Consider the following 7222-nt stretch of genomic DNA (forward strand, 5'->3'; position numbering starts at 1 on the left):
CACAGACACACACACACGCACGCAAAATCATGCGCACACATACGCACGCACACACGCACACGAATGCACACACCCAAAACTCACAACACTGCGGATACACGTATATACACCTATACACGCTTACATAAACACATACAAACGCACACGTACACGCACATAAGACACACGCTCGCACATACATACACACACACACACACACACACACACACACACAAATGAACCCACACATACATCCCATACACACGGCACACAATTATACATACACGCACACAATTATACATAGAAGCACACACGCACACATGCACTAAGTAAAGGAGAGTTATTCGCCACACACCCAAACTCTACGCATACACACACGAAGACATACATACATACACACACACACTACAAACAAAACACACACACGATACATATACATACACGCACACACACACAAACTTCACACTAACGGTACCTACTACTTGACCTGTGGTAGAGACAAAAGGAGCCACGCCAAATTCCTTCTTCCTTGACCTTAACACTACTAACCCTACAACACGCAACCACACACAGACACACGTGTAATCATTGCACACATACACACAGACACACACACGCACACGCAGACCTCCGCATACGCTCTTATCCACACTTACACACACATTCCTCCTCCTCTACCACTCTCCTGTCTTTGAAAGAACTTTTATTCACCCATTTCTTTCCGGTCATTCAAAATGTGACGCGTATGTACCGATTTTTTTCCTCTGTCTTCCCTCCTCTGCATCTTTCCTTCTCGTATGTTTCCGACGAAGAGCTTCGGTCGAAACGTTAAACCCTCCTTCTTTCCTTTTTCCTGAGCGTCCAATAATACTATATTTGTTCCACGTCCTCGCATTGTTGTGTTTTTTTGTGCTTTCTTATTTGGATTAAATTTAACTATATACATACATGTGTGTGTATATATATATATATATATATATATATATATATATATATGTAGAAATATGTGTGTGTATGTGTGTGTGTGTGTGTGAGTGTGTGTGTGTGTGTCTGTGTGTGTTTGTAATTGCAGACATACCCGACATTGCTGGGGATTAAAATGGCAAAGTTGGTATATAATATATTCCAGTCATTTTGAAACAGGTGATATGGGAAAGTGCAACATTTACAACAAAACATTTGTAGAGTAAATGCTGGGCTAATTCGACTAAGCAACATGCTATGCGTCCGTTTGGAGTGTTTCAGGCCCTAACCTGTCATGCAAAATTTGAGCTGGGGTTTGTGTGATTTTTGAACGCACCGTAAAGCTGTCAGTGGATATACTCTCCTTTGCAGCAGTGTGCGCTGTGTCTAACACGACCCATCATCGGAAATTTTGACACCTCACGTCGGGTTTGTTGTCATACATCACTCATAGAGCAAATTTGGAGGAACTGTGGTTGTTCATTCGCGGGTACCAGGGAACCAATGAGGGGATTGACATGCCCTTGAACTTTGACGTCGGCGTAAATTCATGTTTATCTATGTTCTTAGATTCACTAAACGATGTCATTTGAAATGCATATTTGTATTGTCTGATATTGTTCAGAAAATCCTTTGACTGGATTGAAGCACCTTCTAGAAGATTCCTAAAGGGTTGAGATGGTATTGCCGGCAATGATACCTGTCCGAATATGTTGTCATCTATTGCATTGTTTTAAGTTCTAAACGATAATAAATTCCCTGAAGTTCTATTTATATGATCCTATTTCTATTTTTTCACAGAACCGTTTCATCTCCAAGAAATCTCTCGACGATAAACCCGATGACACACCAAGTAAGAAATAATTTCACCAACTTTGAATTAGTTCCACATTACTATCCATATGTCCACAATAATATATACTAAGACACTTACCTGAATTTCTTTCGAAATATGTTCTACTTTACAATAATTTCCTAAATAAAATGTTATTCATTATACTATGGCATTTATTTTGTATATATGAGTATATCTGCAGTGCTACGTCGAGAATTGTTTCTGCACGCACGGTGCCCCCGAGTGTGCTCTTCGCCGAGTGTCCGAGGCGGCCGGTACGTTCACTGTGAAAAAATTGGAGTGCTCAGAGCGAGCCACGCCGGCTTGCATACGAAAAGCATGGAATGCCCTCTTCATTTGAGAATCAAATGCCCGAGCTGGCGCTTCACTGCGTTTATATCTACAATTCAGTAATCTGTCCACTCTTGTGCTTCTAATCATTCGTGAATAGAGACACGAAATAATGATGTTCCACTTTCCAACACATTGCATATTTGTCAATCCTACCTTGGGTTACACGGCAGCTAACCCATTCAATGCAGGTTGTTGGTGACCATCAGACGAATCAGGTAGCAGCATGTCGTCCACAAATACCAGTCGACCGATCACGTAGAGACGAATTGGGATACCTCTACCACAATGGCTGCGCATATTCAACCAGATCACAAAAAGAATGTGAGAAGGAGCGCTAACAATGCACACTTCAACTAAGGGAAACCTTCACGTTGAAATTTTTCGACATTTACATAAATACAATCATTTGAACATCCATATAATTATTTTATGGCGACAAATATTTGCCCAATAAACTCACCTTCATGGTAAACCATCCACAACATGCCCCAGGGCACGTGATCGTGTGCCTTTTCGTGGTTTACAGCGTATTCCTACTGGAAATGCTTCACTGTTTGCTTGAAGATCTGTCTTTGAACGACTCTCTTGTCGGATGTACTGCGTCCCGGACACGACAATTTCCCTACATAACTTTTCTGACATCTAGTGTAGACTTTTCTATAATTAGAACACTCTTTGGTCTCCGTTTGAAAAAAATTGTGATTGTTGATTGTCTCCCCATATTACCATTGCCTTGGTGTTTTTTCGAGAGGTCCCATCCACCTAGCATACATGGGTCACTCAGAGAATACCATCTGTATTTAAGTTTTCTAAACTATCAAGCCGACCGTGCTTTTCACCAGCAGTTTTACCACTTTTAATTGAATTGAGCTCAAATAACCGTTCAACCGAAGAAGAACCTGCCGAAAATATTATACAATCAGGAATACATTTCGATGTCCAAGTTCATTCAGGAGAGTCACTCTAAATTTGGATGCAAAAGTCTCCACTGCGGCTTCCAACTGTATTCTGTAGGTCGCACTGGACTTACCAATTTCCAATGTTCGGCAGACTGCAGGAATTTTCAGGTTTTTAGACATTTAGGTAGTGACGAATTGACAACTCCACCCCTTCCTGTTACCCGTACGTTCAACAAAGAATGAAAGATGACCGAACTCTATCAGAAACCTCTGTCACCAAGTATTTCTATACCAGGCACCCTTATAAATATCCCTGTCTTAAAATAATATCTATACCATGGAGAGGAGAGTGTGTATCCTGCACAGAAGGCTGCTATGACCTCTCCATTAAGTTCACTGACGACATTCCTTCCAATCAATCCTTCTCACGGTTATCAGTGCCAAGGTGTGCACTGAAGTCTCCTTGCTGGACAAATGACTTTACCCCAAATATATCTGAAGCTGAGGTGAATTTGGTTAGGAAGGATTTGTATTTGACCTCGCTGTTTGCTGCATATACTTACAGTACGAAAAGGGCTCCAAGGAATAGCCATACCCCGTCATCCATCGAGAGGGATCAAAGCAGTTACCTCCGGGTCATGAGTGGAGGTGTCGATTCGGGAAATATATATCAGTCTCCACCAAACTTAATCTGTGATGCATTGGAAGGGAATACATAATATGCGTGTTCCAGGACCCCGAAGCAGTTCCAGAAGGGATCAACAGTTCATAATTGAGAATTAGACTGTCAAAACCGGACGAGACAAAACGCTGCCTGTTATATATAATCGGTGTCTCCTCAAGAAAGCTTCGTTACTTCGGAGGCGTACACTTGGAAGTAGGTTGGAAACTCCACCGTGCAGGTGTGGTGCCAACTATGTCAGCACAGGCGGAAGTGGGATGCAGCTTTGGATATATTTGGGGTAAAGTCATTTGTCTTACAAGGAGACTTCCGTGCACACTTTCGCGCTGATAACCGCAAGAAGTATTGATTGGGTGGAATGGCGTCACACACCTTAATGGGGTGGCCATACTAGTCTTCTGGCAGGAAACGGACTCTCTTCGCGCCCAAACACCAAGCTGATATTTGTAATTGACCAATCAGGTGCCAAGAATTGATAATATGGCCAACATATCTATAAAAGGAGAACTTTATCATTTTTATGGTCACAAATATATATATGTACTCACATCCAAGTTCAACTACAAAACAAACATCTGTTCTTAAGGAGACAAATAAACATTCTGATATTCTGAGATTAATCTCTCAATTCGTTGACATCAACGTCAACAACAGGCTCAATAGACAAATGACTAATTTTCTTCGTTTAAAATTTATTCTTAGCGAATCATTTACTTCTTTCATTCTGATTTTCATTCATTCACCAATTCTTTTTGTCTTAAATTCTAAATGTCTCTCCTCTCTATCAATTCCTTCTAAGCCAACAACTTCCTTTGTATAGGATTCAAGAATTCTTTCTTTTATACTTAATTGTTTCATTTTAAATTTCACAGAACCTGGCCCCGGATCATTGTATACCCGGTGGGGCAGAACAACTTGTCCTCCTTATTCAAACCTTGTATATGACGGTTAGTATAAACTACACTTCTGTTCACTCTTTCTCTCTTTATCTTTCTCTCTTCCTCTTTTTTTCCTCCCATTTTCTCTTTCTCGCCCCCTCTCTTTCCGTTTCTCACACGCACGCCGCACGCACACTCAAGCAAATCATGTGATATCACGTTTCAAACGATACCTATAGACCCTATAGAGACTGCACAAGACTGCTTACTCCTTTCTAGGTATTTTGTCAATTCAGAATTTAAATGTTGTCTACTATGGACCAGGTGAAAATGTTGTTGTCTAACTACAGAATATAGATAATTCTACGTTAAATTATAGATAGGGACTAGACTGGAATCCAGTGTAGCGATCAAGGACTCCTGGCTGACTTGTATGGAGTGTAGATATCAAATACCGAGGCTGCTAACTGGTGATCAAGTGTACTGGCTACGGATGGTGGTATTGTACGTGAGTGACCAGAGCTGAAAAGTGGCCACTTGACTATCATTAACTAGAGTGTCTATTGATTGTCGTTATAGACTACATTGAACAATGTCTCTTAAAACTGATGAATGAATGTATATGGTTAATGTAATGAACGGAGAATGTACAATGTGGACTGGACAAACCATACACTGTAACTAATGAATAAAGCTAAGGGCGGTATGTATTATGCAAAATATGGAGGGACCAAGTACCACTGAGAGAACCCAAGTGAGTACATATTGTACTTCTATTCTTCTCCGCCTTACCGAAATCGTACTATCCCTCAAACCTTTCTGTTTCCATGCGTTACCTCCCCTCATTAATTGTCCAGTATATCTTTGTAAGGTAACGCCGGCACATCCAATTCAAAGCTACTGCTTTCCACATCTTCTCCAACCGACGTCGCATCCTTTGTGAATCTGCTCTCTATAAACCCTATCCGTAACCTTTATCGGTCGCCCACTCCGCTGTCCATTCATCTTAAGCACTACGCCATCAATGAGCTTCAAAATTCACCCCACCTTAGTTCATGCTTTGCATGAAATAAAATCTGTGTGATCATAATATTATAGTATGTGGTAGGCCCGTCTCGTGGTAGGCCTGACTCGTACGAGACAAACCGTTGGATGTAGCCAGTCACACCCGTATGGTCGGCTAAACAGTATTTCATCCCCTCTTACCCACCAGGTCTCTGCATCTCACCTGCTCTCGTATTGTTCTACTCAAACCACATGCAATTCCCATCACCAACAATTTTCCCGTTCAAACGTGAACGACATCTTTTCAATTTCGGGAAATCACGACCACATGCGTTACAAAATCCCTTTCCTTTCTCCGTTTATTGACATCCACACACAAACATTTATCCCATGCAATACACATCACAACCACAAATACTGACTCGTAAACACACACTCACACACACACACACACACACACCACACACACACACACACACATATATATATATGTATATATTTATTCATTTAAAATGTGACCGCCTGAGTACCGTTGGCGATTTTTTTCCCTCCGTTTACCCTTCTTTGGAACTTTCCTTTTCCTATGATTCTGACGAAGAGCTCCGCTCGAAACGGTAAAACCTCATTCTTTCCTTCTTTCATGGGCGTCCAATAACACTATAGTTGTTCCAAGTCCTCGCAATATTGTGCTTTCTCTTTGTGTTTTTACGCTTGGATTAACTGTATATATATGTATATATATATATATATATATATATATATATATATATATATATATATATATATATATATATATATATATATATACATGAACAGAGAGAGAAAGGCACAGCTGCGAACACATGCGCACTCCCATACAGCAACACACAGCTTACAATAACATAAACACTAACATATATACACAACAATTCGTTCTCACGTGACTAAACATGACTTCTTTTAAGGGTCAAACTGTTATGAATGTTTCCGTTATTTCATATATAATTATGCTTAATATCTTTTTTTACTTGATTTATTCTTACCAATTCTAGGTGTGGCTGGTGGACAATGGTACGACCACACAGGTGGCGGAAGTAATCTCTTATGTCTACCTAACGATCCCATTTGGGCCAATTATACGACAGAAGCTGAAAAATCTGGTTACATTTATGGCAGTGAATATCAATTAAGCCACTACTCAAATAAACTCTTTTCTTTTGCTAACGCTAAATCACTTCATGATCACAACGTTCCGTGCGCTGTCTGTTTGACACGACAACCTGCTGTTGTTATGATGTTACCAGCCAGGACACAGTGTTACCCTGGTTGGACAACTGAATATTGGGGATATTTGATGGCCGAAGATTATAATCATAAAGGCAGACTTGAATATGTGTGTGTGGATTATGCACCAGAAGCTGATCCAGCGGGTTACCGAAACGAAAATGGAGCTCTACTGCATTTCGTTCAGGCTGCTTGTGGTTCATTGCCATGTCCACCGTATGTCCATGGTCAAGAATTAACCTGCGTTGTGTGCAGTAAATATTGAATAGAAATTAAATTCGGTTCCATATGAAAATATGTCTGTGAATTACAATAAATAATATAAAATTTCAATTGTTTTGCCTAATATTTTCTTTAAAGTATG

General features: G+C 40.4%; 1 long non-coding RNA gene across 1 annotated transcript in view; it reads right to left on the reverse strand.

Annotated features, from left to right (window-relative positions):
- LOC118766850 overlaps nt 1–6906 on the reverse strand; it is a 10525-nt gene extending 3619 nt beyond the window's left edge. The window contains exons 1-2 of the long non-coding RNA XR_005002760.1: nt 6773–6906; nt 5260–5265 (exon numbers count right to left, since the gene is read on the reverse strand). This is a non-coding gene — a long non-coding RNA (uncharacterized LOC118766850). The remainder of the gene's footprint in view (nt 1–5259; nt 5266–6772) is intronic.
- Nucleotides 6907–7222: the final 316 nt, after the last annotated feature.

This window comes from Octopus sinensis, linkage group LG18, assembly GCF_006345805.1.
Source record: "Octopus sinensis linkage group LG18, ASM634580v1, whole genome shotgun sequence".
NCBI classification, from domain to species: Eukaryota; Metazoa; Mollusca; class Cephalopoda; order Octopoda; family Octopodidae; genus Octopus; species Octopus sinensis.